The 12,665-nt window shown below is 27.3% G+C and overlaps 2 long non-coding RNA genes across 2 annotated transcripts in view; both read left to right on the forward strand.

Moving 5' to 3' along the window:
* LOC110011745 lies at positions 41 to 1,096 on the forward strand. Its single transcript, XR_002286825.1, has 2 exons — positions 41 to 219; positions 968 to 1,096. It is a non-coding gene; the product is annotated as an uncharacterized LOC110011745 (long non-coding RNA).
* Positions 1,190 to 12,665, forward strand: part of LOC110011747 — a 28,013-nt gene continuing 16,537 nt past the window's right edge. The window contains exon 1 of the long non-coding RNA XR_002286830.1: positions 1,190 to 1,386. This is a non-coding gene — a long non-coding RNA (uncharacterized LOC110011747). The remainder of the gene's footprint in view (positions 1,387 to 12,665) is intronic.

Consider the following 12,665-nt stretch of genomic DNA (forward strand, 5'->3'; position numbering starts at 1 on the left):
AATTGGAGGTAGGATCTTTCGATATTTGTGTTTCTTTCTTTCTTCGTACTTAGGAATCCACTCATCGCCTTAAAGGCGCCTAAGCTATTTTTGCGCTTTCGTAGCTTAGGACATCTGGTCACATGGTTTGCAGAAAAAGGGGTTACATATTGCACAACGTCAAATCCCATGGAAAGAACTATTGTATGGACTACGGTAGTTCCTGAAGAATCTTATGTGGTAATTGTCCTTGCCCTATTGGTGAACGTTTTTATGAAGATTTTCTATGTTCTCATTCATTCAATTACCATGAATGCTATTTTAATACCACTTTGCACGCATATGATGTATAAATATGTGAATTAACTAGAATTGTTCGTCTTATCTCTGTTTTCCGATTTCTCTTAAAAATAATAGTTTTTTGGCTCTTGTTTCTAGTTTTTACATTCTGAATCCTAGTTGTGTCTACTATTATCTTTTGATGTCGAATGACAAAGGATAAAGGGGAAGAACTCATTTGAGGCTCTTTTGGTTCCCTAAAAATTGGGCACGAGAATGAGGATGTTGGAGTGCATTTTCAGTGTCACTTGAAAATAGTTCTGTTTCCAAGGAAATACGTAAGTCACTAGGATTGGGTAACAAATTAATGCAATTGTGGAGCTCTAGCTTAAGTAAGAATTAACGTAGGTTACGTGTTGAACCTCATGCATCCATCGTGCCACTCACATTCCATATTTCCAACTTTTTTGCGTTAATGAATTGCAGACTTCAATATGTTTAAATGGATTATTCTGCATAATTGATTTCTGTTGCTGCTGAAATTCATTCTACAGAATTAGTGCACAAAAAATGTGCAGCAGAATCAAGTGAAATGCTGCAGTTTGCCTGTTTCGTTTGCTCCATACAATTTCTGCTACAGCAACGATTTTTTATAAGTGATAGGTTGTCTTACACTGACCTCTCTACTTTTCTCGTATTTTTTCAACAGATTTCTGGAGATGCCGTGGAGACAAGCACAAGAGAACTAGGAAGCAAATGAGGAAAAACAATATCGACAAAAGAAGAAAAAAGAAATGAAGAAAAAAAGAATATCCCCGAAAAAAAAGAAAAAGAAACAGAAAAAAGCAATATATAGAAAAGAAAGAAGAAGAAAAAGAAACACAAAAAAAAGGGAGTATCCGCAAAAAAAAAAAGAATAAGAAACAAAAAAAAAGCAATATATTCAAAAAAAAAAAAGAAGCAAAAGAAACAAAAAAAAACAGTATCCAAAAGAGAAAAGGAAAAGGATAAAAAGCAACATCCACTCGCCAACTTGGAGCCGTTGCTCTTGATGCACATAGAATTGAGTGCTCGGAAAACAATTTTTGCTGCTGGCAAGATGAAGACACAACCGCTACTTCGTGCAAGGTACTTGGTTTGTAGTTTGCTGGTTAAGTGAGATGGCTCTTAGTTAATTTATTTTGGTTATAACAAGTAGTTTTCATTAATAATATAGGAAGTGGCTTGCATAGTTGTTGGTAGTTGTTTATCACCTCCACAAAGTTACTCGTAGTCACTCATAATGCTTGAATCAAACTAGCTTTTCAAACAAAAATAGAATCACTTTCTGTGTTTGTGCGGTTGGAACACCCCGAACACTTGTTCATGGAAACTAGTCTTATAGTAACAGCGTTGCAATTGAGCATATCACAGCTGGAATTGCGTATAGTAGGCCAAAATGGAATGGAAAAGCTCCACTTAAGTAAGAATTAACGTAGGTTACGTGTTGAACCTCATGCATCCATCGTGCAACTCACATTCCATATTTCCAACTTTTTTGCGTAAATGAATTGCAGACTTCAATATGATTAAATGGATTATTCTGCATAATTAATTTCTGTTGCTGCTGAAATTTATTCTATAGAATTAGTGCACAAAAAATGCGCAGCTGAATCAAGTGAAACGCTGCAGTTTGCCTGTTTCGTTTGCTCCATACAATTTCTGCTACAGCAACGATTTTTTATAATGTTAATTTCATTATTTTGGCAAGTGGCAACTCAAGAAAAAACATGTGTAGTGCTGGCTGGCATCTGGCAATTTCTTGAGAAAAAGTTCCATACAATAGAATCTTTCATGTTTGAACGGGCTTAGGCTTTGACTTTAGCCGTGAATGTTTTGGTTCTTTCTCTGTGATTATGTATTCTCTATCTTGACAACAAGGTTTATTGCTATTATTCAATAGGATGCAATTATATGTGCCTAGGCAAGTGATGCAACATCATTTTCACGTATAAGTGATATACTGGTGGATGAGGCTTTTTATTGAATATGTTTATATGTGCATGTGCTTGCATGTTTTTCATTTATTTGACACATTATTTAATCTACTTGATTCTTCTAAAATAGCAAGAGAAGCTGCTTACAGCTGCTTCAAAAGCCGAAGGTGCTGAGATGAAAAAATATAAGAAGGAGATGCAGTAGTGGGAAATGGGGAAATATACACTAAAATCCATTGTAGCTAAAATTGACAAAAAAGTGGTCGAATTGGGATCAATTGGAGGTAGGATCTTTCTTTATTTGTGTTTCTTTCTTTCTTCTTCCTTTCGAATCCACTCACCGCCTTGAAGGCGCCTAAGTTATTTTTTCGCTTTCGTAGATTAGGATTTTTGCTACAGCAACAATTTTTTATAAGTGATAGGGTGTCTTAAACTGACCTCTCTACTTCTCTGGTATCTTTTCAACAGATTTCTCAAGATGCATTTGGAGACAAGCACAAGAAACAAAGAAAAAAGGAATATCTGCAAAAACAAAAAGAAAAAGAAACACAAAAAAGCTATATATACAAAAAAAAAAGAAGAAAAAAAGAAAAAAAAATGCAATATCTACAAGAGATAAGAAAAAGAAAAAAGCAATATCAACTCGCTAACTGGAGTTGTTGCTCTGGATGCAGAGACAATTGAGTGCTTGGAAAATAATTTTTGCTGCTCGTAAAATGAAGGCACAACCTACGATGTTGCTGCATGCAAAGGTACTTGGTTTGTGGTTTGGTGTTTAAGTGAGATGGCTGTTGGTTAATTTATTTTGGTTATAGCATGTAGTTTCCATCAATAATCTAGGAAGTGGCTTGCGTAGTTGTTGGTGGTCGTCTATCACGTCCACAAAGTTACTTGTAGTAACTCATAATGCTTGAATCAAACTAGCTTTTCAAATAAAAATGGAATCACTTTCTCTGCTTGTGCGGTTGGAACACCACGAACACTTGTTCATGGAAACTTCTCCACAGATATCTATTGCTTCCTAGGCTTCCAATTTTTGTAATGCCTGGTGTAGAAGCATTAATATTTACTTTATCACACGTGGAAATTATATAAATCTAAAGAGGTTTGTGCCAGTATTTGAAGAAATTCTGTTTGCTAAGGATTTTATAGTATATGAAAGTCATGAGAATATGTGCTTTCCATACGTTCATTATTCCAATAATTGAGTTAATTTATTCCCTCGTAACTATAGTGTTGTTTTGGAGCTTGTCCGAGAAGCTTCCCATCTAGCTGATTGGGTACGTCATGTAAACATTGCTGCCATCTTTTCACTGACCATACTGAAATATGTGAGTAGGTGACATGTTGATGGCAACTAGGATATTTCAAAATATTTTTTGATCCTTAGTATTCGTTTGACATGCCTGTGACAAATTTCTTTCAATGCTATCCAAGAGAGAGAATTTTCATTGATAGGGCTTGATGCCATCTTATCACCTAGCATACTGAAATATGTGAATTAATGTAAATTGATCCATTGTTTATTTTATAACCCTATTTAAATTACTGTATTGATGATTCCTTAGGCATGTGAAGACAAAAGCCCGTACAATGGATTTTGTGGGTCAAATCCTGAGTCGATAAGATAAAAATGGATGTTGTACAAAAGAGAAAAAGAAAGCATATTGTAGAATGAATTCTATATCTATTTCCTTACTATTTATATCCTGCCAAATTTATTAAAATATTTTCAAATCAAATAATAAGTCAAATTTAAAAATATTATGTGAGGAGCTCAACAACTTAGTTTAAGTATGATCTAAAATTAAATTTATTCTTTATGTAAAGGATTTGGTAATATAAGTAATTTATTTTGTAAAATATATTGTCATATATTGAGCTTGTAAATTGGATAATTTATGAAAGGTTATCTCACACATTATTTAATCTACTTGATTCTTCTAAAATAGCAAGAGAAGAATTAATGTGTGAATTAATGTAGATTGATCCATTGTTCTCATTCATTTAATTACCATGAATGCTATTTTAATACCACTTTTCAGACATATGGTGTATAAATATGTGAATTAACTAGAATGTTCCGCTTATCTCTGTTTTCCGATTTCTCTTAAAAATGATTATTTTTGTGCTCTTGTTTCTAGTTGTTAATTCTGAATCGTGTCTATTATTATCTTTTGATATTGAATGACAAAGGAATAGGGGATGAACTCAATTAAGGCTCTTTTGGTTCCCTAAAAATTGGGCAGGAGAAAGAGGATGAGGGAGTGCATTTTCAGTGTTACTTAGATAACAAATTAATGTAATTGTGCTCCTCTAGCTTAAGTAAGAATTAACATAGATTACGTGTGAATTAACTAGAATGTTCCGCTTATCTCTGTTTTCCGATTTCTCTTAAAAATGATTATTTTTGTGCTCTTGTTTCTAGTTGTTAATTCTGAATCGTGTCTATTATTATCTTTTGATATTGAATGACAAAGGAATAGGGGATGAACTCAATTAAGGCTCTTTTGGTTCCCTAAAAATTGGGCAGGAGAAAGAGGATGAGGGAGTGCATTTTCAGTGTTACTTAGATAACAAATTAATGTAATTGTGCTCCTCTAGCTTAAGTAAGAATTAACATAGATTACGTGTTGAACCTGATGCATCGATCCTGCAACTCACATCTCATATTTTCCACTTATTGTAGGTAGAGTTCTTTGAGTTAACATATGTGAATATTGCAACTTTTTAGTTTTCAGGGTTTCATCGCGTAAAAGCCATTGATGAAGATAAATAACTTATAGGAAGAGGATATATTGAATCTTATTGCTCTAAATCTATTTGTGGTGATGCAAGGAATGAATAGAGGTTCTTTCTCTTGTATTTTGTTGTATGTATAACCTGTCCATTTTTAATTTATCATATTTAAGTGGGAATAACTCTTCATTTGATGGACTCGCAATCATTGTCCAAAAGCAGTAAGTTCTGCTATTTGTTCAGAAGCAGTAAGTTCTACGATCATTTTGTGGCTTTACTTAAAATATATTGTATTTTTCATGTTATCATTTTATCTTGGGAAGGTTGGTAAATTTTTTATGGCTTTACTTAAAATGTATTACATTTTCCTTCGAGACAAACGAGTAACTCTACTATAGTGTTTTGTGGGAAAAGCATTTGGCCAATAATTCTAGTAATTCGCTTTAATCTATTACTTTTTAATAGTTTTGTGTATTCAAGGGGATGTGTCATAATATGCTTGAAGATAACACTTCCATGCATGCTCTTTTTCTCTTGTATCTTATCCGTCTGGTTATCATGATATTCATCCATTAATATATCCTAAAATATAATTAAATTTTGCACAAGTTAATTCTCTGTATTAATAATTTTATTCATGCTCTGTGAATACATTTTGATAAATTTGGTAGTTATGGATATATGAGTGAAAAACTGGAATCAGTTTAGAGATATGGTATATAATGTCTGTTGGAAATTTTAGCTTTTAGGTGGCTTTACTTAAAATATATTAAATTTTCCTACAATCATTTTCTCTTGCAAAGTTGGGTAAACTTTTGGTGGCTTTACTTAAAATATAATACATTTTCCTTGCATTTTTTCTTGACAAATGAGTAAGTGATTTAGGTCAATTTTGTTGTTTACTAATTGTTAACTACAATTTCTTTTTATTTGCATATATGAGTGAAAACGTGGAACCTTGTTTATATTTTGTCGAAAATTTTTTAGCTTCTACTCTGCCATGTGAATCTTTTTTGTCAAGTTATTGTGACCTAAATTCGGAGAGTTCTTCGGATGATTGTTAGTTGCTTATCATACCACATTTGCTTGTTGTGAATGGTGGTACTATGGTTGTGATTCTTCACTCAGATGTATATTCTGATTATTATGTACCCTATTAAAAAACTGAACTTGCCAGTCTTGTCAATAGTTTTAAATTTCTTTCTTTGAACAACAATGAAGGTGAAGGTTAAGTTTAAAGACATAATGTAATGAAATAGGTAGAATGGTAAGTATCTTGGTCCTTGTTCTGATATTGTTGGTAGAGTTATAGCTTTTTTGTTTGTGGGTTTCACCTCGTAAAGTCTTGAAGAACAAAAATAATAGTAGTTGTAGAAAGGGGAGACATTGAATGTTAATGCTCTAAATCTATTTGGGAAACTATCCCCGATAGAGGTTCTTTTGTTTACTTTGTTGTATGACTAATTGTTGCATTTGATTGGGAGTACATCTTTTGTTTGTGGACTTGCAATCTTCCAAAAGCACCGGACACAAGTTCTGCGATCATTTTATCTTGAGAAGGTCAGTAAATGTTTTTAGTGGTGCAATCATTCTCTTGGGGAGGTTGGTAAATTTTTGTTGGCTTTACTTAAAATGTATTTTTCTTGACAAACGAGTAACTGATTTTTGTTTTCTACTGGTGTTTTGGAATAGTTGGGGGATGTGATCATATGAAGGTTTTTCAATGGCTTATTAGGTATTAATTTATTCTGTTTATTCATAATTATTGTGTGGTAAGTGACTAGTTAATTTTATTTAATAATAATTATCCCTTATTATTTATACCTTTTTTAAGAATAAATCATCAATACAATTTATTGTAGAATATACAAATTTATAATATAATTAATCTATTGGGGTATCCATATATTTTGTGACATAAATAATTTATTATAAAATATATTTTCAGCTTGTAAATTGCATAAAATATAATGTGAAATGCTCATCTAATTAGTTTAAGTTTATTATTTGTGTAAATATTTATCTACTAATCTAATAAAGTGTTTTTTAGAAATTTCTCGATTTGAAAAGTACTTATTTCAATTTTATTTTATTATTAAGTAGTAATTATTTTTTACATATTACAATATCGGTGATTGAAAGGACAGTCCAACTCTATACCTAATACGGAAATCATGAAATGGATAAATTAATTTTCTCTATTTTATTATTATTGGTTGATTCACACGGTATAATTTTCGTCAAGTAAGTAGAGGGGATTTCATACTTATTGTTATTTCTTCATTCACACGATAAACCAAATGTGAGGAGAGCTTAACTAATTTAAAATTAATTTATCAAATTGGGTCCGGTAACTCTATAGTATACTTGTTGTTATTTTAGTGTACAAACGTGAAATTATATTTTTCACCCAAAAATTAAAATTATACTTAGGTCCTCTTTTTCATTTAAAATTATACTTACGTCTGTCCTCTATTTAGACTTTGGGTTTGCATTTTAGTGTTTTGCTCAATTTGGTATTTCCATGAGCTCCTTCTTAGGTATGTGAATGTGGCTTCATTACCCCTATTTTATTTGCTACAGGTATTGTTATCTTATAATTATTATGTGATTAATTTTAGGGATTGCGTTTATAATATTATTTAATTTAAATAGATTGTGACATGGATGAATTAGTTTTTTTTATTTTATTATTATTTTTTAATTTGCAAAAAAATAATTGAAAGGATTCACCATCTTATATTGCTACGAAGAAATCAAATGTAAGTGTAAAATATGTGGTAAATATTTATTAATATATTTTAAATTTAAAATATAATGTAAATGTTTATTAAATATTTTAAATAAATTTATTGTTAATTTTAAACAGAAATAAAGATAATAGTTTTCTCGATTTTGTTAATAAATTTCTCTTTATATTGGAAGGGCTTGCCATTTATATTTGTTTTCCTCATTATACCCTGTTATATTGTTTTACGTAACTGTTATTTATTAATTATTAATATAGGTGAAATTTGTATAATTTATTTGGTTAATAGACCAGGAGATGGATAAATGTGTTCTCTCTATTTTGTTAAATCTATCAAAATATTTTCCAATCAAATAATAAGTCTAAAATTAATTTATTATTTTGTAAAACAAATTTCTAATAATCTGTTTATTAAAATTCATTATAATTTAAAATTTTAATTTTATTATTTAAATTTCACTATTTATAAAAGAAACTTTATTTATTATTATAATTTGTTGTCAAAGTTTATTTATTAATTGATGCATTATTTATAATAAATAATAATTTATATTTTAAAATGAAACTAAATCAGATAGTTAATTTTAAACATTAAAGATAAGTTGGATCATTTAGTTTTCTCTATTTTATTTATTAGTAAGTATAGTTTAAAATTAATTTATTCTTTATGTAATTTTTCCAAATTTTTGTTTTAAAAATTAAATTTGGATTTATTATGATGTATGGTTGAAGTTTATTAATATAATAAGTTATTATTTAAATTCAGAAAATAATAAATAGGTATAAATTTATTAAATGCAAATACTATATTTATAATTTAAAATTAATTTATTAAAATAGATAATTTTATTTTTCTACTATTATTTTCTCTTACGAAGGCGGATAAATTTTTGGTGACTTTATTTAAAATGTAATTATACTTTTTTGCATTTTTTCTTGACAAATGAGTAAGAATTTATTACTTTTTAAGAGTTGAGCGTACCAAGGGGACGTTATCATATGAGGGTTTTTTAATGCTTCATCATTTTTCTCTCGAATACAAGAATAATATACGTTAGTTACCAATAATTAAAAATAAAAGTTGAAAATTGAATTTTAATTTTAATGAAAAGCATGTACTAAATTATTTGTAACTTGATGTTCTAAATTAAATGATGGAAGGTGAATTGTATTATCTGTGTTTATGATTTTATATTATCGTGATGAGTATTTATGTTATAGAGTAAATTTGGTTCTTAAATTATTTAGTAGATTTTTAATAAGCTTATTTTATAAGACACAGAAAACATCTGTTTAGCATAAGTAAAAATAAATTATTTAATCAAATTAATATTGGCATAAATTATTAATAAAACAATAATTTACTAAATTTAGTTGCAAAACTTTATTTAATTAGTGGATAAGAAATAAAAATTTTAGTTATTGAATTAATCCATATTTAAGACCAACCATAATAATTTATTATATTATCTGCTTTGGTCATGGATTTATTAAAATATGCATTTATTGTTTCAATTTGACATATTTGGACCTCATCAGTTTTAATCCACAAATAAAAAGAGCTAAGCTACTTATTTTAATTATAATTTAAAATTAATTTATTATTTTTGTAAAATAAATTTCTAATAATTTGTGATAAATATTTTTCTAATAATTTCTCTGTAATACAATTCATTATAATTTAAAACTTAATTTATTTACGTTGAAAGAAGAAAAGGAAATTCTATTTATGATTTTATTTTATAAATTATATTTTTATATTATTATGCTGAGTGTTTATGTTATAGAATAAATTATAAACTATTTAGTAGACATAAATTGAATTTTAATTTTGATGATTAAATTAAATGGTTGAAGCTGAATCGTATTACGTTTGTGTTTATAATTTATTAAATCATATTTTTATATTATTGTGATGAGTATTTATGTTATGGAGTAAATTTTGGTTCTTAACATTATAAATTATTTTGTGATTAGTAGACTTTTAATAAAGCCTATTTTAGTCATTATAAGACACAAAATAAATAAATTCATCTTAATTCAAAAATCTAATCAAATTAATTATTTTGTATTTACATAAATTATTAATAGAACAGTAATTTTCATCCATTTTCAAATTATACAGAGAAAAAGTTCATAAAATAATAACAATATTAAATTGTTATATATTTGGGATTACATTATTTTATTTGTTTAAAATAGCAAAATTGTCGGGATCCCGTTATCATAAATGTACACCTAATTATTGTTTGGACCAAAAAATTCTTGGCAGCCACAAATGGTCCAATTGTGTGGATGAACGGCCCATCATAGGAATGATCGGCCCATGTTGCTGGAGCAGCCCAGTGAAATGTTTCGGCCCAGCTAAGCTTTGGGCCCAAGTTGGTGCGGTCGAAATTTTGAAGATCGATTTCAATAGTGTTCAACCCAAGTCAACGAAACTAAAAACGCCCAAGTCTCTATCTTTTGGTAGTAAATTATATATTCAATAATAATAATAAAATTAATGAGGTCATATTAGTAACAAAAAATTTGTTATGAATAAAAATAAAAATTTAAATCTTTTACTTCTAAAAATAGATAATTTTTAATCTAATTTATTTCTTTTTAACTATTAATATCAATTAAATATGTAATTTAATATAAAGATTCTATTCATTATAAGATACAGAAAACAAATAAAAAATAAATTATCGTAATTCAAAATGTGGATGCAATCAAATTAATTATTTTGTATTTCCATAAAGTATTAATTTTCATCAATTTTCAAATTATACAGAAAAAGAGTTAATAAAATTTTAAATTATTATAATAAAATAATAAAATTATTTTATTTTTTTAAATAGGGAAATTGTCATCAGGAATGTACATAATGCTATTATGGTTTGGGCCCAAGTTGCTGGAGCAGCCCAGTGAAATGACGTTTTGGGCCCAATGCAGAAGCAGCCCAATCCAAATTTTTGTAAATTATATATTCAATAATAATAATAATAAAATTATACCTTATTATTGCATTCATACCCCCTCTACCTTTTAGTAACAAAAAATTTAGTTATGAATAAAAATAAAAATTTAAATCTTTTACTTCTAAAAATAGATCATTTTTAATTTAATTTAATTCAATTATTAAGAGATGCAATTTTATATTTTAACTTAACAAAATATAAATTTATATTAATATAAATAAATATATACACCATATTATTCATTCTCATAAATATTTTTTGACACGTTTGAGTAATAAAAAATAAAAGATTAATCTTGATAATTTTTTAACCTGAATTTATAACCTAATATATTAATTAATAATTTAGTATTTTCATTATAAACTGGTGTAATTTTATACATAAAAAAAAGTTGTGTTATTTAAATTATCATAATAAAAGAATATTGGTTTGATACTAAAAAATTAGCTATAAATAAAAATAAAAAATTAACATTTTTAATTTTAAAAAATGTTAACATAATTATACATGGTAATTTTTAATTTAAATTTGTAACATAACAACTATTTTAATATATAAAAATAAATAAAGTCAAATTCATTCTATTTTGGCATCCCTTTTACCTTTTGGTATTAAAAATTTATTTATAAATATAAACCAAATCTGAGAAGAATAATTCTATAAATTTAAATAATTTATACATAAAAATTAATAAAATAATTTAAATATAAATTAGTAAAAAAATTAAATTCATCTTAATTCAAAATGTGGATCAATTTTTAATAATGTAATCAAATTAATTATTTTGTATTTGCATAAATTATTAATAAAACAATAATTTTCATCCATTTTCAAATTATTCAGAAAAAAAAGTTAATAAAATAGTTCATCCATTTGTGGTTACATTATTTTATTTTTTTTAAATAGGAAAATTATCGGGATCCCGTTATCAGGAATGTTTTGCTTCTTGGCAGCCACAAAATGGTGGATGAACGGCCCAGCAGAGGAGTAGGTGTGGGCCATGTTGCTGGAGCAGCTCAGTGAAACGTTTTGGCCCAATTCAGAAGCTTTAAGCCCAAGTCTGTGCGGTCGAAATTTTTGCAGATCAATTTAAATAGTGTTTAACCCAATTCAATAAACCCAAAAACGCCCAAGATTAAATAGTCTATCTTTCAATTAATTATAATTATTTTATAATTATAACTTAATCCTTGCGATGATGTCCACTTGAAATGATTAAAAAGTTCACTTTAAAATTATGTATGAAATATGGTTAGGCTATATAAAATTATATATGTAATTTAAAATTCAAAAATATGTTATAAGAAAAAAGATTGTGACGCAAGCTGGTTTGATAATATAAATTTATAACTTTAACATAATTATACTTGCAATTTTTTAATTTAAATTTGTAATCTAATAATTTAACATTTGAATTTTAAGAAGAATAAATTTCAATAATAGTATAAAAATAAATAACGTCATATTCATTCTTTTTGGCACCCCTTTTACCTTTTGGTATTAAAAATTTATTTATAAATAAAAATTAATTTTATAAGATGTGTAAATTTATACATAAAAAAAGTTAGATTAAAAATAATAAAAAAACAAAAAATTAATATTTTAATTTAATAATCTATACAAATAGAAAATTTGCACTTAACAAATTTATATAAGTAAAAAATTAATTAATTATTACTTTATTTGAATCTTATAGATTCAATAGACATTAATAAATAACTATTTAAATTAGTGTAAATAAATAAAAATATACTTCATTGAATATTGCTTTGACCCCTCTACCTTTGTTAAGTTATAAACAAAATAAAAAATTAATATTATAAAAAAAATTAATATTAAAACCATACAAAACCAGTGAAACTTGACCAACCCAATCAAATTATAAAAAAAGATAACAAGCTGAATAACAAATCGGGTGGAAAAGAAGGAAAAAAAGTTAGTGGTGGATGAAAAGAAGGAAAAGGGGGGAGGGAAAGA

The sequence above is a fragment of the Sesamum indicum genome, linkage group LG3, assembly GCF_000512975.1.
Source record: "Sesamum indicum cultivar Zhongzhi No. 13 linkage group LG3, S_indicum_v1.0, whole genome shotgun sequence".
In the NCBI taxonomy this organism is placed as follows: Eukaryota; Viridiplantae; Streptophyta; class Magnoliopsida; order Lamiales; family Pedaliaceae; genus Sesamum; species Sesamum indicum.